At 42.6% G+C, this 24,082-nt stretch overlaps 1 protein-coding gene across 5 annotated transcripts in view; it reads right to left on the bottom strand.

Moving 5' to 3' along the window:
• Window positions 1–24,082, bottom strand: part of NCOA1 (nuclear receptor coactivator 1) — a 393,895-nt gene that overhangs the window by 232,160 nt on the left and 137,653 nt on the right. Inside the window, exon 2 of one of the 5 annotated variants that reach the window (XM_042463653.1) lies at window positions 4,466–4,569. The exons of the other annotated variants lie outside the window; for them this stretch is intronic. The gene's annotated coding sequence lies outside the window, so the exon portion shown is untranslated. The remainder of the gene's footprint in view (window positions 1–4,465; window positions 4,570–24,082) is intronic. 5 annotated transcript variants of the gene reach the window in all.

The raw sequence follows: 24,082 nt of genomic DNA, 5'->3' as shown, positions 1-24,082 counted from the left end.
CTCTGGCAAACATTTCTTTTTCTCTTCCACCTAGATGCGTTGACCCAGCTCATGTTGCATCATCCACAAAGAGCAAAACACCCCAGGAGCCTGCCTCGCTGGTGAAAACTGGCCTGGCTGCTGCTTAAGTGTAAACAGGGCATCAATATTCCAGAGCAAACATAATTTGTGAGCAAGCGGATGCTCCTTGGCAACTCTCGCAGGCTTTGCGCAGCACAGCAACAGCCCCAGCATTGGGCCACACTGCTATTCTTGGTGTATTGTACACAAAACTCTCCCTCTGAATCCAACCAGTTTGGGGGAGCGGGGAGGAGACCAATCCTTGGTTGCCTGTTTTACTGAACCCTTTCCTGTATTGCTATGTATTTTATATGTATTATTCTATTATTTCCTAGATTGTATGCCATAGGCAGGTTTACTCTTATCTATTTATTGTTTGTATGTACAGCACTGTGCAAATCTACAGCGCTATATAAATAAAGAATAATAAAATAATAAATAATTGGTTGAAGAAGCAGAGCCTATGAAGTTGGCCTGACTTGCACTTGCCAGGCAGCCTTTCCCGTAACTATGAGATCTGAGGATTAAATATAATAAAGAAAATACAGTTCTGCAGGAGACAGATATCAGCATCACAAGGGGAATGGCTGAAAGCATGGCCTAGTTGACCACACAGGATCTGTCGATTTAGCCAAAGAGTCCTACTCATCCAAGCCTACAATACCTACACTAAGGAATCCTACCATAGGCACCCCAGGCTAACCAACCAGAAGTGCTCTGGGGTGATTTTGTGTTGTTTGAACACCTAAGTTAATTTCTTGGCCTTCCCAAGACAATGGGTGGCTGTTCTAGCCACTGTTTATGGATACCAAAAAGTCATGCACCTTCAGAAATCACAAGAACTGTACAAAGCAATGCTGTGGCTGGTGAAAAGATGGCTACTTGGGCTCCCCTCTCTAACACCATATTTAAGAGTAGAGTGGAACATGCAATAGCAATAGCAAGTACATTTCTATACTGCTTGTCAGTGAAATAGTACTCCCTAAGTGGTTTACAATGTGTAAGCCAACTGTCCCCTACAAACCGGGGACTCACTTTACCAACCTACGAAAGGATGGAAGGCTGAGTCAACCTTGGAGCCCTGCCTGGGATCGAATTCACAACCTTGTGGTGGCAGTACCAAGATTTAACCACTGCACTACCAGGCTCCCTATCTAGATGTTTATTGATGTGAACTATCTAGATCGGTGCTTCCCAATCTGAAGAGCCTTTAGGGCTCCTTGTCCAGTTCCCATGTGCTCCGCAGTTGCTCCAGGAAAATTACAATCCATCCCATCTTCTTTCACCCTACCACCCCTTATAACGCTACATCATCTAGAGAGGCTGACCATTCAGTAGGAACAGCTGGATCAGCTGCACCCGATGCTGATGCTGATGATTTTCTTATATCTCGACATTCTCCTAATATAGGGACTCAAGGCGGTGAACAGCAGATTTACAACAATACAATTTAAAAACCATACAACATTAAAATGTATAAATATAAAATTTAAAAAACAATTAAACCATTTTAAAAAGTTATAACAGTTATGAGTTAAAATTGAATGTTACAACAAACACCTTTCCGATTCTGGAAGCAAGGTCTGTCACTCACTCTGTGTGAAAGACTCCCAAACCGGCCAGGACATTCTGCCTTGCTTTCTCAAGCCTCGAAAGTGGACCTTGTCTACTCTTCTGCATGTCTTTTCTTGGCTACAGACTGATGTCTTGACCTCTGGACTGCTAATCACCCACATGGCTTCCTTCCTTCCTCAGAATGAATTACAACAACCAGATGTCGACTTTACTATTTTTGAGGAATTTGGAGCTATGGTTGAAAACGCTCTGCAGAAATAATCCAGTTTGAGACCGCTTTAACTGCTCTAGGTCAATGCTAAGCAGTCCTGGGAACTGTAGTTCATGGGGGCACCAGATGTCTCTGACAGAGAAGGCTAAATGTCTCACAAAACTATAGTTCCCAGGATTCCCTAGCACTGAGCCAAAGCAGTTAAAGCGGTCTCAAGCTGGACTATTTCTGAAGTGTGTTTTGGACCTACATCTATTTTTTTAAAGTACCTTTCCAGACTCAGCATGCTCTATTATCAAGAACTCTCTCATATTCACATTTCAGCCAAATATTGTTGTATTTATTTTATTATTTATTTGCAATGACGATGACGATGACAATGGTGATGATGATGATGATGATGATGACGATGATGATGATGATGATATTTATTTATATCCTACCCTTCTCCCAAGACTGGGATTCAGGGTAGGTTACAACATTTAAAAACACCATATAGTTAAAAACATAGCAAAACAATACATTAAAATAAGATTAAATTAAATTACAACAATAATTAAAACAAATTTGCTTTGTTTATATGCTGCCTTTCTCCCCGGACAGGACCCAAGGCAGCTTCCACTTTATTTCTCTCCCTTCTCTGTGTCTGCAGGCTTTGCTTTCCCCAGTCTTTTGTTTCCTCCTCTTTTTGCATCCTGTAATTTGCTTTTGGAATAAATACAAGAACTTGGCTGGAAAGCATCCTTTGGATTGTTTTGTTTTGTTTTCTTTTCAGTTTCAGTTTTCTCTTTCTAATTTCACTTGGGGCTTCCAGTTCTCACTGAAGGCAACTGGCCTTCAAAGGCAAAGTGAAAGAAGTTTCTCTATGCAAAATGTAACGTCCAGCAAGCAGGTTGCGCAGGTTTCTGTACTGCTCCCCAAACTGTTAAAACCTGTTCTGCCAGAAGTGAGAGTGGAACGCAAAAATAAGCGTGCATTCTTTAGATACGTGCAGTAAACTATGTACGCTCAAGATGTTTTCACACCCACGGTTAAAAAGGCTGCATGGATACAGCACTGCATTGGAGCACTGACTGGGACATGATCAATAGTTGACCCAGCCTTGACATCTCCTCCTATTGTCAGTAGAACTGGCTCCCAGATCTTACTTGAGACTGGACTTGACTACATCACTTGCACCTTTAGCACTAGGTTGCAGGGTCCTTCTCTCTCCTTGAGTAACTGCCTCAACAGCCCCTGCCACCATCGTCTCCTCCATATCTTCTGCACTCCTCTCATCTCAGGTGAAAATGGCCACAGGAACTGTTTGGACAGTCAGCAGGGGGAAGCAGACACCAGCATTCCTTGCGATGCTATCCTGCAGCCACACATACTCCCTGAGCTGTCAACAGGCTTTGAACGGTTCCTGTATTTCTTCTGTCTACTTCTTAACTGCCTCTTTGCTCTAAGGCACCAGATACCATCTGTTCTTGGAAGCTGAGCAGGGTCAGGCCTGGTTAGCACTTGGACGGGAGGCTGCCAACAAATAGAATCATAGAATCATAGAGTTGGAAGAGACCACAGGGGCCATCCAGTCCAACCCCCTGCCATGCAGGAAATCACAATCAAAGCATCCCTGACAGATGGCCATCCAGCCTCTGCTTGAAGACCTCCAAGGAAGGAGACTCCACTACACTCCGAGGGAGTTTGTTCCACTGTCGAACAGCCCTCACTGTCAGGAAGTTCCTCCTAATGTTGAGATGGAATCTCTTTTCCTGCAGTTTGCATCCATTGCTTCGGGTCCTAGTCTCTGGAGCAGCAGAAAACAAGCTTGCTCCCTCCTCAATAAGACATCCCTTCAAATATTTGAACAGGGCTATCATATCACCTCTTAATCTTCTCTTCTCCAGGCTAAACATCCCCAGCTCCCTAAGGCGTTCCTCGTAGGGCATGGTTTCCAGACTTCTCACCATTTTAGTCGCCCTCCTTTGGACACGCTCCAGTTTCTCAATGTCCTTTTTGAATTGTGGTGCCCAGAACTGGACACGTGCTGTGGGCTACATTTCAGAGGAAGGAGCTGGCAAAACTACCTCTGTGCATTTCTTGCCTAAGAAGATCCTATGGAATTGATGGGGTGGCCACAAGACAACAAATGTCATTACAGCACATACAGAATACTTCTCAATATTATTTAAAGGTTGGAAGGGATGTCATATTGAGGATGGAGCAAGCTTGTTTCCTGCTGCTCCCGAGAACAGGGCACAGAGCAATAGATTCAAACTAGAGGAAAAGAGATTCCACCTCAACATTAGGAAGACATTTCTGATGAAAGGAGCTATTTCTCAGTGGGAGTGCAGTGGACTTTCCTTCTTTGGGGGTTTTTAAACAGAAGCTGGATGTCCATCTGCCCGAGGGAGTGCTTGGATGGTGTGTTCCTGCTGTTGCTGTGCATCACCATCCTAGGAATGCATATTGACAGACTGCTGGACTGCAACTCCCAGCATTCCTTATTATTAACTATGCTGGCCTTGGCTGCCTAGACCTGGAGTCTAGTAGGACTGCATGATTTCCAACCCAGTGAAGATACCTGTCACATTCAGTTCAACTGCACTTGTTTGTTTAGTATGCTGTGAATTGTACCTTAATTCCTATTTGTGCCTTCAGTCCTATTTGTCAATGGAGGAAGGAGAAGTGGACTGGCTCCCTGTCAATGCAGACTGGTTTCTTTTAATAAGAATCGCCTTCTGGAATGACAGAGGATTCATAATGAATGTGAAGCCAAAGACTTTCATGGCCAGCATCCATAATTTTTTGTGGGTTTTTTGGGCCATGTGGCCATGTTCTAGAAACATTTATTCCTGACGTTTCACCATTCTCTGAAGATGCCAGCCACAGATGCAGGTGAGACGTCAGGAATAAAATCTTCTAGAACATGGCCACATAGCCCTAAAAACCCACAAAAACCTATTGATTAATATTTAAATTGCCATACAGGTTCTTCATGCCTCCAACCCACAAGTGCACAAAAGGGCATGTTTATGCCATCATCTTTTGCTCCTTCTATGAGAATTCTAGGTTTTCCCTCTCAGAAATTGAATGCTACACTAGATGGACCTTGAACTACAAATCTGATTTCTAAGTCCAGCTACCAAATACCCATTTTCACTATAAAACCACAAGTTTTTCAGAAGAAGCGGGCAAACTGAGTAAGCTCATGCCAAGTATATTTGCGCAAGTACCCTGATGTGCATTATTTGCACAGAGAATCCAAGTATCTGTAGGAACAGAACATGAGCAGCTGCCTTCAATCCACTACTGAACTTACTGGGCAGCATGCAGAGACTTTCCATGGTGACAGAAGGGTTACTCAGCAGTTGCTTAGTGAATGTTGACTAACACTTTTTCAAACTTACTTGCTCCCATGATTCTAGTGGAACATTCCCTGGATTTTCTCCCTGTTTGTAACAGAGATGGCCTTTACGCCAGCTGCCTGTCTCAGTCCAAAAAAAAAAGGCCTGAGCCAGCCACGGTTGTGTAGAAACTGAAAAGTGGACTTTTGTTTTCTTGCTGAAGTCTTCTGTGACATGTTTTGTTTAAAAAGAGGGAGAAAAAAACTAGCTCACATTACACAGAAAGGTGTTTAATTTTTCTGGATTTTCAGTTGCAAAAGGTATTATTTAAAATTTGCATTAAATCACACAGATTAGCATGTACTAATTACATTAATTATCAGTGTCCCGCCTTTCAACCTGGAACTGTCACCAACCTGTGTGTGTGTGTGTGTGTGTTGCTACACAACTGTAGTTTTCAAAGCAATCCCCACAACCTGCAATTCTGAGCTTTTTTTTCCTTCCGCAGCTCCATGCATTTTAATTTGTTCACTTCTTTCTAGGCACCTTTTACATACAAAAATGGAAGGGGGTTGGGAACCCACAGCTCTTTCCTCGAGATGAATTACCTAGACCCAAACGCAACCAAGGCAAAGGGTTCAATGGTTGCACCATCTCACTAACCTCTGGGGAATTTCGCCAGACAAGAAAGCACCTCTTCCCCAGCCCACCTGTGCCACTCCATTTCTGCAGTGGGAAAATAGAGTAATGTCAAAAGCCCAGATTTGCTTCAACAGCAAAAGCACCTTCGACACTGGTGGGGACATCAGACACTATGCTTGACCTTGTCCCAAATGCTGAGAAATGACACTGAGAGCTGCATCAGAAAGAGCCAAAGGCCCAGCCAAAAGTCTCCATCGTGCCTTAGAGGGGCACATAATGTATACTGCAGGTTGCATGCAGCCCCATGGCCTCACTCTTGTGGTCCCTGAAGTCCCACACCAGTCCCTGGTTGATTTTGGGGAAACACAGAAAGCCCCCCAAAACACACAAACATGCCCTACCTTACCCCCACAATCACCCCAGAACCCCTGCTTCCCCAAAATACCACTGTGTTCCTCTGCAATCCCTTTCCAAATGGCGACAGAGGACATCATTTGCTGTCACTATAGTGGGAGTAGGTTGGCACCCATCTTCCCCAAAATGTAAATGCTTGCATTGCTGTCCCAAGACCTCGAACACAGGGACAGAAAAAGCTGCCTTATATTGAATCATCAAGTCTAATATTGTCATCTTGGTGGCTCTCCCAGGTTATGGAAGTCATTTCCCTGGGAAATCCACCTGGCCCCCTCCTCACTGTCCTTCCACCGACAGGTAAAGACCTTTTTACTTTAATGTTTATATTTAAGGAGGCATTTGGTTTTTAACGTGTGAGGAAAATAGAGACTGTGGAGTGCTGTGTTTCTATTTTTAGTGTGTTTTAAATGTTTTTTGTGGGGTTTGGGGGCTATGTGGCCGTGTTCTGGAAGAGTTTATTCCTGATGTTTCGCCAGCAGCTGTGGCTGGCATCTTTAGAGAATGATGGCATGGAAGTGAGTGGGGTATATACACGAAACATCAGGAATAAACTCTTCTGGAATACGGCCATATAGCCTGAAAAATCCACAAAAAAACTATGCTTTAAATGTGTTTTTAAAACTGCTTTTAACTTGCATTTTTAATCTGTGTTTTTTAAATAGAATTTCACTTGATTTGTGTTTTAGGGTGACCTTGGGCAGATCACGCTCTCTCAGCGTCAGAGGATGGCAAGCCTTCTCTGAGGAAACATGCCAAGAAAACCGTTGGATAGGTTTCCCTTAAGGTCACCATAAGTCAGACATGACTTGAAGGCACACAACAACAACAACAACAACAACAACAACAACAACTAAAAGCTTTCTAGTTGAGTGGTGTTTTTAAAAGCTTATCTACAGGTCATCGTAAGTCCCTATGCTTAAATGAGATTTAGCATCCTTGAATTGTTTCAGCCTGTGATTTTTTTTTTACTATGTTGACATCTGCTTTCCCGTTGTGCAATCGCAGTAACTAGTTGGTGGTTTTTTTAGCACGTTACAATAAAATTGAATTGCAAAGTTTCAATAAAAACCTGATGCTCATTCAATTTAAGAACTACAAGCCTGATACTAGACTAAGTTTAAGAGCCATAGTGAAGAACTCCTACAGAGGTGGGAGGCTGAAGCTCCCACAAGTGAAGTAGGATGTATATAAAAATTTATCTGGCGTGGAGAATGTGGGAAGCTCTTCCCAGTAATACAAAAAATGTGACTGCTTATGGTCATAGAGGATGATGATGACACGCAAAGGCTTTAAGGCAAGAAGAAGGGGGCTCTTCCTTCTCCTATCTGCGCAATTAGCTCACTGACTTCCCATGCGAAGATCAGCATGGCAGCTAGCAACCTACACTATAGCCAGGCTTTGCAGATCTGAGGGACTAGGCCTTCTTCTCAGGGTGAGAGCACTGCCTTGAAAAGTATGCACACACACACACACCCCACACACTCTCTCATACTTCCACATGTGTGGCTTTGAGTTTTGCAGATTTGATTATTCACGGATTTTATTAATATGTTCTCTCTAGGGATATCTACTTCCTCCAATGCAACTCTATGGTCAACTTTAACCAAAAGTTGCACTGAAGGACCTAGAGATACATAGAGAGAACACACCTCTAGGCGTTTGTAGCTCCTCCAGAGCAATTCTATGGTCAATGCCTGGCAGATGTTGACCACAGAGTTCCACTGGAGGAGCTAGAGATTCCTAGAGAGGTGTTCTCTCAGGTAAAAATGTAGTGTTTTTGTTATTTGCGGTTTTTCCACATTCACTGTGCCCCTAACCCCAGCGAATGTGGAGGGACGTGTGTGTGTGTGTGTGTTGTTTCCCCCATTTGTTAGACTTTGTATTTATTTCATTTGAATGGCATGCTCTGAGCAGCTGTGCTGGATGTGCAATGTACCATGCTTAAGGACATCACCAGGGCCTACCTCCTGGGACATCACAAAGAGTCATCCTGTAAGTCTATAGTTCTGGCCGTAATATCCCAGCAACAGTCTTGACCCGTCAATCTCAATGGCAACCAAGATCAAAAAGTGTCATGAGAACCAATTAAACATAATAATTTTTATGAATTGCAAAAGTATTCAAAAGATGGTATTACCTATCCTACTTCTGGGCAACCCACTGTGGGCAGACAGAAGCACATTAAAAGAGCTGGAATTGCAACTTCATTTGCAAAATGGATGTAGTGAGGATTTTTAAAATGTATGTTTTGATTTATTTTTGCAAACACAGGAACTTCTCTGGATTAAACTAGCAATCCAGAGTCTGGGCCACTCCTCACATTACTCCTTACCTTACTGGAGCAAATAGGGAGAGAGAGTTCAGTGGCAGAACTTATGCTTTGAATAAAGTCTCAGGTTGCATCCTCAGGATTTCTACTTGTAAAGGATCTTAGCTAAGATGCTGGGGAAACATCCAAAGGAACTGCCGCCTTAAGCGAGTCATTATCCTTTAGCTTCAGTTCTACATGTGAAAAGTGGAAACAGTAGGAACGGTTTTCACAGAACGGATGAAGAAATTAATGAGATAAGAAATTGTGAAATGTTAAGGTCCTATGTTAAATATTCATTTCAAATGGTTAGCAGAAAGTTTTGGAATGTGCCAAAAACGGTTTTGAAACAGATACTTTAAAAGTATGTTATTTCAGCTTTTAATTAGACTGCATCTTGCCTGATAATTAGCATTATAACATACTGCAGATGGCTTTTTTTCCTTTAAGAGAAATCAGAGGAGTGTTGATAGGTTGGCTTGTTCCCATTCTTTAATGAGATCATCACATGCTCCCAAACCCTTAATTCCTCCTTTGTCTCCAACATTACTACCTTTAGTAACGCTACTCAGCTAGTATTTCCAACGCTTCAGTTCCATGTCAGCACACTTGACCTTAACAAAGCTCAACTGGTTTGAAACAACATTCCTAATTGCGTTTTGGTTATAAAGATTAATTGATAGAAGAGCTCACTTGGGGCATTTACATAACATGTAGTACACAGAGGCAGTAAAGATCTACCACTCAGATTTGAAATGCCAGAATATCTGCTAGCAACACTGTGTTTTGCAATACTCTCTTGAACCCCAGGAAGCGGCTCTATTTCGCAGACCATCCTTGGTTCATCTAGGCCAGTACTGTCTGCTCAGACCAGCAGCAATTCGGCAGCCTGCTTACCTAAAATGCTTTCACATGGAGAAGCCAGCGGTTAAACGCAAGGCCTCCTGCCTGCAAGGTTAACACTCTGCAGCTGACCTATGGGTCCATACTCAAATCTATACTTACAGAGCAAGTCTCACAATTTGGTCAATAAAGCAAACTCCACCAAGAACCACACAAGCTTCAATGGAAAAGAGATGGGAAGGACAGTTGAGTGTATTGAGAACTGCTGTCTTTAGGCCAACAACAGCCCTGTTGTGAGGTAAGGTGAGGCTGCTGGTTTGGGGAGAGAATTTGCTGTGCCACTGAAGGGAGTATAAGGGGACAAAAAGGTGCTGTCTGCTCTCTTAGGCTGTATCCGCACTGCAGAAATAATCCAGGTTGACACTACTTTAACTCTTGTGGCTCAACGCTAAGAAACTCTAGGAACTGTAGTTTAGTGAGGCATTTAGCATTCTCTATCCAACAGCTCTGCAGCCACAACAAACTACAATTGGTGTTAACCTGGATTATTTCTGTAGTGCAGTTGCAGCCTTAGTCTTCTGTCCAAAAGTTCTAGGAGTGAGGAAAAGGTGAGCAAAGACTCAGAGAGTACCCTTGTGAAGCTCCCTTTTGAGTTAATGTCAAGCATGTGAGCATTTCATCAGACGCTAGTCTACATTCACCATTGTGGGAAACGCTTTCTGGTTTAACTGCCTCAAGCATCAAAAAAGCTCGACCTGGTCACACCTTAGCAGCCTATGGTCCCATAGCCGTCTCTAGCAGACTGGCTGCTGCCATGGAAAAGAAGTCACAGGAAAGGGTTTGAGAATGGCAACAGAGTTAACACTCAGAAAGACAAACGTCTTAGCTCCTCCACCTTCATCTAGCTCCTAGAATCATAGAATTGGAAGAGACCGCAAGCACCATCCAGTCCAACCCCCTGCCATGCAGGAACTCACAATTAAAGCATCCCCAATAGATAGCCATCCAGCCTCTGTTTAAAAACCTTCAAGGAAAGAGACTCCACCACTCTCCGAGGGAGTTTATTCCACTGTTGAACAGCTCTTACTGTCAGGATCTTCCTAACGTTGATGTGGAATTTCTTTTCCTTCAGCTTGCATCCATTGTTCTGAGTTCTAGTCTCTGAAGCAGCAGAAAACAAGCTTGCTCCCTCCTCAATATGACATCCCTTCAAATATTTAAGCAGGGCTATCATATCACCTCTTAACCTTCTTTTCTCCAGGCTAAACATCCCCAGCTCCCTCAGTCGTTCCTCATAGGGCATGGTCTCCAGACCCTTCACCATTTTGGTTGCCCTCCTCTGGACATGCTCCAGCTTCACAATATCCTTCTTGAAGTGTGGTGCCCAGAAATGGACACAGGATTCCAGATGACACCTGACCAAAGCCTACAACTCCCTTACCACTCAGCCTGGATTGTTTATGAGTAATGTATCTTTCACATGACACAGTTATAGCACTTTGATCCCTCTGTAACTGACAGGGCTAGGTCCCAGGAATCCTAGGAATTGCAATTTGATGACGTACTAGAGCTCTCTAGCAGAGAAATATAAATACTTAATGAAACTACAATTCCCAAGATTCCATAGTTGTGGGATTGAAAGGGGTATCAAAGTGCTATAATTGTGTCATGTGACAATGGGCCTACAAACACCAGACGTCCTCCTTTTCCATGACATTTCCTACATTTTAGCCTTGTGTTTGGAGGAAATCCAAAATGTCCTCCACTTTGAGCATGACTGAGAAGTGTGGGTTCATATATGTATTAGTGTTTTTAGCTTTTATTTTGTTAACGCCCTACATTTTTTCTTGAATGGCCTACATTTTGAGGTGCCATGTAACTTTGCGGTTACGACAGCTGGTCACCCTGCACTTATGGCTCATATATGGGGTGTTTCTGACATATGGGGACTATTTTCCTTTTTAAACCTTGTGAACTGCTTTTTAATGTTTGTAATTTTTTTAATTTAAATTTTCTTTTTAAATCTCGTGAACCACAGTGACTTGCCTTCTTGGTTCAAGCCCCATTGCAAAGCCTTCTCAGGGACATAATTTCAGAATGTATATTTACATCATAAAAATCTGTGCCTTCCAGCTCCGGTTGTTTTATGCTCCACTTTCTTTGAGAGCATGAAACAGTTAATCACACATCTGATTGCCCCATCTTATGGCCTCTCATTTTTTGGCTTTGGAAGCAGGGTTGTCACTTTTCCTGCCTCTCTTTGTGATGAAACCTCATCCAACCACAAATTGGAGAAGTCAAAAGTCTACTCTGAAATGCAATCAGCTGTAAAATCCTTATAGGTCCCATCAGGCACCATGGAGATCATGCTGGAATGCAATCTCTGGCTGGGGATGGAAGCCCCAAGTTGAAACCCTCCAACTTCATAAAGCTCAGCAAGTAAGCACTGAGCAGGTTGCTCAAGTCATGCTAACTGTGAACAAGGGAGGGAAGATTTGAATGCTCACTGCTAAGATTATTGTGTCCTGTGAAGGTTGTATACCGAACTGGAGGATCTGAAATCTTTAGCAACAGTGTCAGGTTCAGACAACTGAGGTATGACCAGGCCTTTCCAAATTGCCCACATGGCTATTGTAAGGAGAAACTGTGCCTTCCATCCTTTCCTAGGTCAGTAAAATGATTACCCAGCTTGTTGGGGGCAATTGACATACAGATTGTAACCAACATAGAGAGTGCTGAGTTCACTGTTAAGCAGTATAGAAATATAAATGCTAAACAACAGTTAAAACAGGGTGCAAAATTAGCAGCATGTAAAATTTTAAAAAGTAAAGAAACCACTGAGAGCCAATAGAGTGCAGTGGTTTGAGTGTTGGACTATGACTCTGGAGACAAGGGTTCAAATCCCGTCTCAACTACATAACCCCACTAGGTAACTTTGGGCAAATCACACACTCTCAGCCTCAGAGGAGGATAATAATAATAATAATAATAATAATAATAATAATAATAATAATAATAAATTTTATTTATATACCACTTTTCCAAAAGATCAAAGCGGTTTACACAGAATTAAAACCAGTTACAAACACATCATAAAAATAGATAAAAACCAGTAACACAATATACACTATACAAATCTGAAACAGTCCCCTTCTGAAGAAACTTGCCAAGAAAACTCCATAACAGGATCATCTTAGGGTTGGTCATGGAATCATAGAATCATAGAGCTGGAAGAGATCGCAAGGGCCATCCAGTCCAACTCCATTCTGCCATGCAGGAACGCTCAATGAAACCATCCCCGACAGATGGCCATCCAGCCTCTGTTTAAAGACCTCCAAGGAGGGAGACTCCACCACTCTTTGAGGGAGTGTCTTCCACTGTTGAACAGCTCTTATTGTCATGAAATTCCTCCAAATGTTGAGCTGCAACCTCTTTTCCTGTAGCTTGCATGCATTGTTCTGGGTCCTATTCTCTGGTACAACAGAAAACATGCTTGCTCCCTCCTCAGTCGTGAAGGCACACAACCACAACAAAACTAAACCACCATAAAATCTGAAACCAGTTAAAACAAAGTAAAAGAACAACAACAAATACAATATACAAGACCTGCTTCCCCCAAAAAAATCAGTTCTCATGGGTCTGCAGGAATAAAAAGGTCTTCACTTGGAAAGATAGTAACAAGCCTCTTTGGGAAGGGAGTTCCTGAACCTGGGAGCAGCCATCAAGTAGACCCAGTCTCCCATGTTCCCACCGAATGTACCTGTGAGGCTGGTGGGACAGAGAGCAGTGCCTTCCCAGAACAGCTTGAAAAACAAACCAGTGCAACCCTTGGATGATTGAAATCCTTTTAGGATTGGCCACTCGCATCACAACCTTGGGAGAAAGGCAGGGCATTACAATTATGTACTGTATATAATTATTTATATTTGTATTTATATAATTCTATGAACATAATAAAGAAACAGAGGCAACAGAACAGCTACACAGAGTGTACAAACACCAAGATCCAAGACCTTTCAGGGAACAGACAGAACTCACCACTGAGTTTTTTAGGGGTCAACACAGTGTATAAGTCAAATAAATAAAATAATGGCACACCCGTAAGTAAAAAAAAAGTGCTAGAGAAATGATTTAGTAGTCCCAATCTTTCCAACAGAAAAAAATAATTACTGTAGGATTGCAGCCTTTACGCAAACACTCCAATTCAAGAGGGAACGCAGGATGCCATTTCCCAACGTTTTAATGATGTTTGAGCAGAGTGCAATTAGAACAGCACTTGCAAGAGAAAACACTACAGGGGATGAAAGGTCAGTGCCAACCGATTACAACAACAAAGGGCCTGGAGAAACTTAAAACTGTGGCACACACATTCTACAAAGAGCAATATTTTATTTCCAGGCAAACAATCTTAAAAGTCAAGACCTGGTTACCTAACAGCATCTTACTTTGAAACATGGTGGGTAAGGAGGGCTGTGCTGGATGCCTGGTATGCCCAACCTCCGCCAGGAGCACACTTTCCGTCTAAGCATCTGGACCATGCTATCAAGCACTGTGGAAGCAGGAGAAATCTGCAAGTCTAATTACACTTTGGGATTACAAACGCGGCATGCTCTAATAAATACTCCCTGCAGCATCTGCTGATCTAATAACTGGCACCACAAAATAGCACATGGTTATCTATGTGGCTATTAGCTCTCACTGATTAAGAGCCTGGCAAGGCAGTGGGCCATGTCAGGCACAGCGGAGGGAAAGGGATGAGGAAAGATTGGGAAAGGCAGTGAAGAAAGTACCAATCTCATCGGTATGTAATTCCCAAGGAACCAATTCACCTATTCCTTTTCAATACTGTACCAGCATGTTCTAAAGGTTACTTCTGCAGATTAACTTGCTTCCTTTTGACATGTAGCAATAACAATAGCATTTACATTTCTATACTACTTCATAGTGAACTAAGCACTCTCTAAGTGGTTTACCATCTGTAAGCCAATTGCCCCTAACAAACTGGGTACTCATTTTACTGACCTACGAAAGGATGGAAGGCTGAGTCGACCTTGGAGCCTGGTATCTAACTCAAAACGTTGTGGCTGCAGGATCCGGGCTATAAAGCCAAGTTCAATAACATCCAAAATCGACAAATTAGCAACACCATTGTTATTGTTGTTGTTGTGTGCCTGTGTGTCCAACTTATGGTGACCCCAAGGTGCACCTAGCATGAGGTTTTCTTGGCAAGATTTATTAAGAAGTTCGCCATTGCCATCACCTGAAGCTGAGAGCATGTGACTTGCCCAGGTCACTCAGTGGGTTTCATGGCCAAGTTGGGAATTGAATCCTGGTCTCCAGAGTCATAGTCCAGTACTGAAACCACTACGCCACACTGGCTCTTGATATTTTTCTTAGGCCAGCCAAAATGCACAAAATACACACGTTGCAAGCGTTCGAAGCTGCCCTGGCTTCTTCATCAGGTAAAAGTGTAAAAAATCATACAGGAGAAAGAAAGAAAAAACCATGAAGATTTTAAGAGTCATGGGCCTACATTTTGTCAAGGTGTTGTTCTCAGTTAAGATGATATGGAGGGATAACCATGTACACAGGCCACTCTTCATTTTGGCCATGTGGGTTTTGGAAGACAAGGCGTCATAAAATCCAGGAAATAAAATGTAAACTCCAGTAGCAACACAAAAAGATACTTCCTTTCAGATCCAGGTTCCATTTGAGTTAGTAGATTCAAATCTACAAAAGTGCATGCTACCAGTTTCTTTCTTTCAGCTAGGACAATATTGCACTACACTGTCATAGTGCTATTGTTCCACTTTTGCTGCTACTGATCCTGGGATTTGCAGTTTAGGGAAGGGCATTTAAAATTCTCAGCAAGATAGCTCTTAGGCTTCAGAATGCCACAGGAGGCAACCATAGCAGTAAATGTGGAATAATAGCACTATAACAGTGTAGTGTGGTATTCCTAGTCTCAAAGGTGCTACAAGATCCATTTGCACACTGATTTTCCAAACTAGCACAGCTAAGCCCTTTTAATTTTCTCCTGAGTTTACCTTTCAGCCCTTCAGCTTGTCATCTTTTTAAAGACTTTGCAAAATTTAAGTAATAAATTCCCAAAACAATGTGGGGATGGCATGTGCATATGACACAACACTGTAGTCTGGACTGTCATGTTTTTAATCTTTCTGCAGTTGCTACAGCTGGAATCTTGCCACTGTCCAGGTTCTAAACCCAGTTTGAAACTAGGCTATTATAGCACAGTGATCCCATTTTAACCACCATGTCTAAATCCCTGGGATTTGTACTTTGATGTGTCACTTGAGCTGTCTAGCTTAGTTTTGTTTTTGTGTGCCTTCAAGTCGCATCTCACTTATGACAACCCTATCACAGGGTTTTCTTGGCAAGTTTATTCAGAAGAGGTTTGCCATTGCCATCCTGTGAGGCTAAGAGAGTGTGACTTGTCCAAGGTCACCCAGTGAGTTTCACAGCCATGCAGGGATTTGAACGCTGTTTTCCAGAGTCAGCCTAGAATTATAAATACCCCATAAGATATGAAATTCCCAGGATTCCATAGGATGGAACCATGGTAACTGAAGTGGTATCAAATGGCTGGAAAAGTGCAATGTGAATGAGACCTATGTCTAGGATGTACAATCCCTCTACATAACAGACCCAAAAAAGATAAAGATCACAACAAAAGTGAGGCAGGGGCTCCCTGCCCAACCTTCAGGCAGCATGATTTCATCCCTGTTTTTATTCCTCCTCTGTAGCTGAACTGAGATTTTCCAAAGTAGCTGTCCAGTCTTGTCCAGGAATAGACTGGCTGGCTGTTAAACCGTAAGAGCTAAATGACATACATCACATCAAACCTTTCCTGACATTTTCGGCTCAAACGCTTGTATTTACAAAACTAACAATCCTTGGAGAGACCATTCAGCTGGACAAGATCCTGAGAGGGTCCGTTCTCAGGAAATGTGTTGCAAAAAGCTGCTGCCATCTCAATGGCATAATAAAAAGAAGAATGCAAAGAAGACTCCAGGAGATGCAACGCTTTACAGCTAAAAAAGGAAAAGTTATCCAAAGTACTGTCAGTGAAGCTGGAAAGAGGGAAACTACATTCATTATTCAATGGCATCTAGAAATGAATTCTTCCTTATTTCCATTTCTGCCCACAAAGAAAATATTTCAACTGTGACACTGGTTTGCTACTGAAACTGTAGCTACCGGCAGTTTAACATTTATAAATAGATAGCTCTTCCTTCAGGATTGAGGCAGGTAACAGCAGTTTCAAAAGGCAACACACACACACACTACGTTTCAACTGACATCCTAAAAACCGCAGCCGCCTTGAATCCCATTTTGGGAGAAAGGCGGGATATCAATCCAATGAATAAATAAAAATACAATTTTAATCTAGCCTGCACAGCTTGTGACTGCATTCAACCAAGTGCCTGACTTCCACACGCTTTCTGATACCCTAGACTGGCAGTAAAAAGGACCCCGGGGGATTATTATCAAAGGCTAACTGGGAGTCACAACTTTCTGAAGACAGATCTGTATGGTTTTTTGTGGGTTTTTTGGACTATGTGACCATATTCTAGAAGAGTTTATTCCTGATGTATCTGTATGGCTTGTGGAAATAGACAAGAAAGGCAGATCAAAACGAATACGTCCAGTTTGTTCAAACAAAATGGTAGCCATGTTCATATGAATAGTTATGCAGTCCCTAAAATTCTTGACGTGCTTTATCTCCTGCACTGTCCCAAATGTTGAAGGGAAAGAGGATAAAATAAACCCTAAAAACTGAAGTCCTTTCTCTGGTTGACTCCATCTTCTCCAGATTATCAATACTCCATCTGTACAAAGCAGAGTTGGTGAACTTTCTGGCACACCGTCATACACATTCAGTGAATATTCTCTCTACTTGTCAGAAAACTTTGTGTTTGTTTGATTCCTGGGGAGAGAGGGGGACAGAGGAAGAAGAAGGTGGTGGGTAGAATAAATTTAGACTCGTTGTACGCAAATGTGGCCAGAATAAGACCTTTAAAGGGAGGCAGTGTTTTTGTAACCCTAGATGGTAAGACCTGGTTGTCATTCATATAAAACCAAGCCCAAAACACACTAACTGTAGCAAATATCAAAGCTAGTTGTTAACTGCCCTCAAGATGATCCCGACTCATGGAGACCCTGTGGATGAGACCTCTCCAAGACTCTCTATCCTCCACTGCTCTGCTTAGGTCTTATAAATTTATACCCATGACCTCCTTAATAGAGTCCATGCATTTAAGCATGCAGTCTCTATCTTTTTCTACATCCCTCCACCTTTCCTAGCATTATTGTCTTTTCCAGTGAGTCATTCCTTCTCATGACATCAGATCTAGAGGCCATGCTAACTGGGTATTCTGAGAGTTGTAGTCCAAGAAGTAACTTTTCTAGCATCTGGCCAAGGTGGAAGACATTTACCTAAAGCAATCACACAGTGGATAACTTGAAAAACCAAGGAGTACTTAAAAAGCACGACTCCAGTTGAACATGCCTGTTCATAGTTGCCCAACTTCTGTTACAAGTGTTCAGGAGACAAACACTGTGAAATTAGAGGTAAGATGCACCTCAATGTAAAAAAGGGGCAGAACAGCAAACGTTGTTATGCAAAAAGTTACTTCTACACGGATGACACAAGGGAGAGTGACATTCTACCCTAGTTCCCTAAGGTCTATCAAAAAGATTGTCATATAAACTCAAACACTGAAATATTCTGCCGATTACAGAAAACCACAAATAGGAAAGTCACATGCATTGCCCTCTAATACACAAAGGGAGGCACATAGATTAGAATGAAAATGGGAGCAGGGGACCAAATTACAGCAGAATTAGCCAGTGAGACTAAAATGTATGACTTATTCCCATGAACAAACGTCAGAAAGAGACAAAATGAAACTATATGTCTGCACTGCAGATTTCATAGTCACCTGTTACAAGATGTTTGCTACACAAGTACAGGAAAACAAAGGGGGAAAACAGGAGTCAAGAGGCCAAGCAGAGCTACGCAAATTCAGCAAAACCAGCTGACCTTCCTGGGCTGCTTTATTTCCGACTGCAGGCTGGGAAACTGCATTTGTGAAGATCTTTTAGAAAGGCTAGCATATGGTGGTGGGGGGGGGGGGAGAAGAGGCAGAGAACTGTAGTCCAAAAAAGAACTTTTCCAAGCTCCAGCTAAAGGCTTTTGTGGGGGAAACCCAGATTTGTTAGGCACATGTGAATTCAGATGATCTCTCCTGTTCCACAGACAACTCATCACAGCAACCAAGACTGGACTTTGTGAATTCAGCTTTTATGAGCTGCTTTTGAAAGAGAAAAGCAGGACATCAGCCAGTAGAGCAAGGCTGAGGGTGTCCATTGGGAAGCCAAGGCAACAGAAAGGGAATATATATTTTACTTTCCCGCAACAGCAGGTGATGCGGAATCCATATTGTTCTTGGAAAGAGGGAAATATCTAGCCTACTGTACTTTGGCAGACCTACATCTCTGCAGACAAAGCAAGTCAGTTGGCTGAAGAGAGGCATTGTCTCAGCCTGGGGGTGTTGTTTTTGGTTAAGAAATAAATATGATGGAACTGTTTGAGCATGAAGGGGAAAGGCCCTGGCCGTTGTGAAAAACTGACATTCCATCTATCAATTGCTCTCGTTTATGCAATCTGATATTTATTCTGCCTTTCTGTGCTGGAGGAGGCAAACAAGGAAGAGAAGCAGTAACAGGGGAAAATTATTTCAGCAGAAACCTTACAATTTCTCTGCTGATGCAGAAAACATTCAGGGGAAGCTGTGTCGGCCAGTCAACAAATCCAAATAAAAATCCATCAGCGATACCTTTATTGGCCAGCTGAAATGCACAATATACTTGTTGCAAGCTTTTGAAGTTCCATGGGCTTCTTCATCAGGCAAGATTTTACAAACCAAACAGGAGGAAAAAACACAATTGGAGATGTTAGTCAGATGCCTGCATGTTGTTTCAGTACTTAGTAAAAAATGTTTTCTCTGCTAGTCCAACTTGCTCTTTGCGCTTCCCAGTTTTGGGTAAGAAAGAGAGGAAGAGGGAGGGAAGGAGGGTGAGAGAAAACTCAGCTAGTAAAAATATCTTCTGCACTGTAGCGACATTCATTTGACAAACTTAGCTTGCGGTTCTGGAATCAGTGAGACCTCTCTTAGGTAGAACTGAGACGCTAATGTCTTTGAGCCCATCTGTCAGCCAAACAGGGAGGGCCTCACAATGCCAACTGTGCAGCATTTTTTCTGCCTGTTACTAATTTAGCCTTACTAATTTAACAGCATTGAGAAATATTTTAGTTTACAAAATCAGCCATCATCCACTGAACTATGGGGGAAATGAGGGATTTTGAGAGCAATAATGACACCTATAATGACAGACAGGAAGAGATTCGGGACTAAATAGGATGAGACCAAGTGAGAAGAACAGGCCCTTGGTGCTCCTGAAATAGGTGATTCTTTGCATCTATTTTAGATTAACAACGGCTGCAAAATACATCGACTCTGCTGAAGGCACCAACCTGACTTAGCTTCATGTTGATATATGCAAGTACTTTTATCCCCACCTTTAACTACTTGCACTAATTCCCTTACTTATAAATATATACCAATTTGCAATGTCAAAAGCAGTTTTGGACAGTTTGTCTTAGCATTTCATGCCCTCCACAGAGAAAAGAACAGGACACACTAAAAAAGCACAAGATTTCTGCTTTCGTTTTGCTGGCAGGCAAGGATGTTTTTTGTTCAAGCAGGCTTTTAGTATGGACTTTGAGGGAGGCTTCTCATTGTGGTGTGTGCTGTGTTTCTTTATGTTTTTAAGTTTTGTATTTTTTAAAACATAATTTTATACTGCTGAAATGAAATTGTTTTAATTGTTTTAAAAAGCTGTGCTGGTAAGTTTTTAAACCAGTTTCCATGGCCTCTGGAATCAGAGCTGTCATATAATCCTTGTACACAAGAGCTCTAGATCTCTTTTCTGTGACTCTGTCTAATCCTTTTCTAAAGTCATCGATGCTGGGAGCCACCCCCGCATCTTGGCTAACAAAAATCTCATAAATTAATTACTTCTGTGGGGAGAATTACATCTTTTGATGTTTCCTGCTAATCAGTTTTCAAAGGATGACCCCAGTTCTAGGATTAGGAGAAAAGGAGAAAAATCCCCATCTATCAATTTAGATAACACTGTTGCATCATTTTATCACTCTTTATCATGAACTCAGCCTGGCTGCCTTTTTTTCTGAAGCCCACGGCCCTCGATGTTGCAAGCATCCTCCGGTGGGACGCTGCCCTTGGCTAATCTGGGTTGCCCTTTTCCCCATTTTTTTTCCAGTATTGCAAATATAGCCACACCATAAATCTGCATTCAGACATTACAATACTAGAAGTTTCCAATGATTTCCTTAATCATTCCTGGCATGTAATTGACTTTTTCAAAGCTGCTGGACATTAAGCAGTTTCCTCTGCCTTCACCCCATTCTTCTATCTTTCCTTTTTAGTCACTGACAGCTCAGATAACATCCATGTATGTTAAATTAGGCTTTATTTATTTACTATCCTAACAGACATCACGTTGGGGCCGCTGCGAAGTAAGGGAATGGTTTCCGATTAACATGGGAGTCAGGCAAGGCTGCATTTTATCACCCTATCTGTTTAACTTGGATGCTGAAAAAATCACACTGAAAGCAGTATTAGAGTTGGTGGATAGAGGTGTTAAAATTGGAACAAGGAACATCAACAATTTAAGACGCAGATGACACAACAGTACCAGCAGAAAATAGCAAAGGCTTGGAACGGTTGTTGAAGAAAGACAAGGAAGAAAGTGCAAAGGCAGGTTTACAGCTGGACATTAAGAAAGCAAAAATAATGACCACAGCAGATTTACATAACTTTAAAGTAGATGATGAAGACATTGAAATAGTTCCATACCTTGCCTCGGACATGAATCAGAAAGGGGACTGCAGTTAACAACTCAGAAGGACTTGGAAATACGGCTATGAAGGAACTAGAGAAGATCCTGATGCGCAAAGCTATAAAGTCAGCGGCTTGTCCAACCCTTGCTATTCTAGAGATGGAATTCTTCACTATGAGTATTTGAAAACTGTTCAGTTTTCACAATTTTCACTATTCACAATTCAGAACTTACTTTGTAATTTGCATTTGATTGTTCTGAGGAGAAAACAGCATAGAAATATTAATTTCTGTAAAAAAACAAAACATAAACTCCACAGAAAAGTCTCTTCCCTGAACTCTACAAGACAACGTTTACTGTGCAAAACAACCACGTCATAGTTTTTTGTGGGCTTTTTGGGCTATGTGGCCATCTTCTAGAAGAGTTTATTCCTGATGTTTCGCCGGCATCTTCAGAGATGACAATTTTGTGTAGAACAAGTTCCCAATTATAGTATTTTCTAAGCAGAAAACAGCTTTTATTGTAGAGAAAGCAATTCTCTGTAGGAATATTATGCCCTGTTCAGAAAAGTCTGTTTCTCTATACAAAAGAAAGTGTCAGTTCTGCACAGAATTAAGTCCAGAACTCTGGAGATTCTCGTGAGGAAAGGATTCTCTTCGCTGCCATTTCTTGACACTAATTTTTTCAACCTTTTTTTCAAATATTTGCAAATAGAATTTCCATTTCCACCATGAATCCTCCCTATTCCTCCTCTCTCCCACATTCTTCATTCTGCCTCTCTACTCTATACACAGGGTTAACTTAATTTAGCACATTCCCCTTCTACTCTCACCCTCAGGGCATCTTTGAAACCACTGTCGAAAACTGCATCAGTCCTGCTCTTTGCATGTCCTGGACACAGAGTCATCTATTCAACACTGCTGGCTAACTTAAAATCCTTCCAGCAGTTACTAATCTTTGTTAAACCATGTTTTCAGCATTCACAACAAATATAAGCCCTATTTATTTATTTAATACATTTATATCTCATGTTATGCCAGAGTTGAGACTTAAGGTAGCTGTGTGTGTTGTGTGCTTTAAAGTTGGTTCCAATTCATGGCTGACCTAAGGCCTATCATGGAGTTTTCTTGGGAAGATTTGTTCAAATGAGCCGAAGGCTTTAATGGCAGGCATCCATGTTTTTGTGGGTTTTTCGGACTATGTGGCCGTGTTCTACAAGAGTTTCTTCCTGACGTTTCGTCAGCATCTGTGGCTGGCATCTTCAGAAGAAACTCTTCTAGAACATGGCCATATAGCCTGAAAAACCCACCAAAAAAAAATAGCCCTCTGTTTTCGTGGGGGATCTGTTTTGAAAACGGAAATGTGCAGATATTCCAGCCCCATAGGCTTGAATGGAGTGCATGTCCGTGAGTGGCCTTGGGCCCCAGTTTAACACACCCCATTTGCTCCTCGCAGGTAAGCAAGGGTTGCAGATTAAGTCCGTGAAAACGGAGGGGCAACTGTACATTTTTATACCGCTTATCAGTGAACTCAGTAATCTCTAAGCCAGTTTATAATGTGTGATCCAATTGCCCCCAACAAGCTGGGTACTCATTTTAGCAACTGATGGAAGACTGCGTGGACCTTGGAGCCCTGTCTGGGATCGAACTCGCAACCCTGTGGTTGCAGGACCGGCATTTAACCACTTCACCACCAGGGCACCTAACTAAAAGTTTTCCAGAAATTAACAGTCCTAAGAAAGAAGGTCCTTTCCACAAAACACTCCTGCAAAGGTGAGTCTAATAAAGGCAAGGAAATCTAAATGTGAAAAGTAAAGGCATTCTGCCAGTGGCAACTAAGAAGAGGAGCTGCCTAAACACCCTGTAGGCACTAGATACTATCTGATCTTGCAAGCTAAGCAAGGTCAGCTCTGGTTAGTACTTGGATGGGTGATTTATCTACCCCTACCACTGCTGCCCTAGAGACACTGTATACGTCAAGAAATTCTAGTCACAAAATTGACCCCAAAAAACTGAGTCAACTTATCCATCGGTCCATGTAAGTACTGGACTTTAACTGTTATAAAAACAGAACGATCCTTTGGTGAAAGGCAAAAGTGTAATCTGCCCTGGAAGCACTGAACCCCCTCTGCTCTCTCATCCATCCAGCTTTAGTGGGAGCACAAACAGTTATACCTGCTGGAATGTTGCTAAGTTCTTTGGCATCATTTTTCTTTGTTCCGTCCTATAGATCCTTTGTTGCATGCCCCTAAATTTTACACTTGACGTATACATGGGTCATATCAAAACAGCCCCCAAACCTGCCCTCAACTTATACATGAGGTTGACTTATAGTCAAGTATATATTGCAGTGATGGTGAACCTTTTTAAGGTTGCGTGACAGGGGCAGGGCTTCTACCCTCAGGATGGGGGCTGGGTGCCGGGGCAGGGCTTCCACCCTCCAGGGGCGGGGCTTCCGCCCCCTTTTCAGAGGGAGGGAGCCTCTGGGTCCTCCCCCAGCGTTTGCCAGCCCCTGAGGGTCCCTTCTGGAGCCGTCAGAGGCCGGCAAAAGGGCCGTGGAGGACGGCGCGCTGGCCTCCGGCCTTTGCCGTCTGTTGAGGGTCCCTCCTGGGGCCGTCAGAGGCTGGCAAAAGGGCTGTGGAGGACAGCACACTGTCCTCCGGCCTTTGCCGGCCACCGAGGGTCCCTCCTGGGCCGTCAGAGGCCGGCAAAAGGGCCGTGGAGGATGGCGCGCTGTCCTCCGGCCTTTGCTGGC

Source organism: Sceloporus undulatus, chromosome 1 (assembly GCF_019175285.1).
Source record: "Sceloporus undulatus isolate JIND9_A2432 ecotype Alabama chromosome 1, SceUnd_v1.1, whole genome shotgun sequence".
Lineage (NCBI taxonomy): Eukaryota > Metazoa > Chordata > Lepidosauria > Squamata > Phrynosomatidae > Sceloporus > Sceloporus undulatus.
The sequence above is the reverse complement of the archived record's forward strand: the minus strand, read 5'-3'. Positions and strand labels throughout refer to the sequence as shown.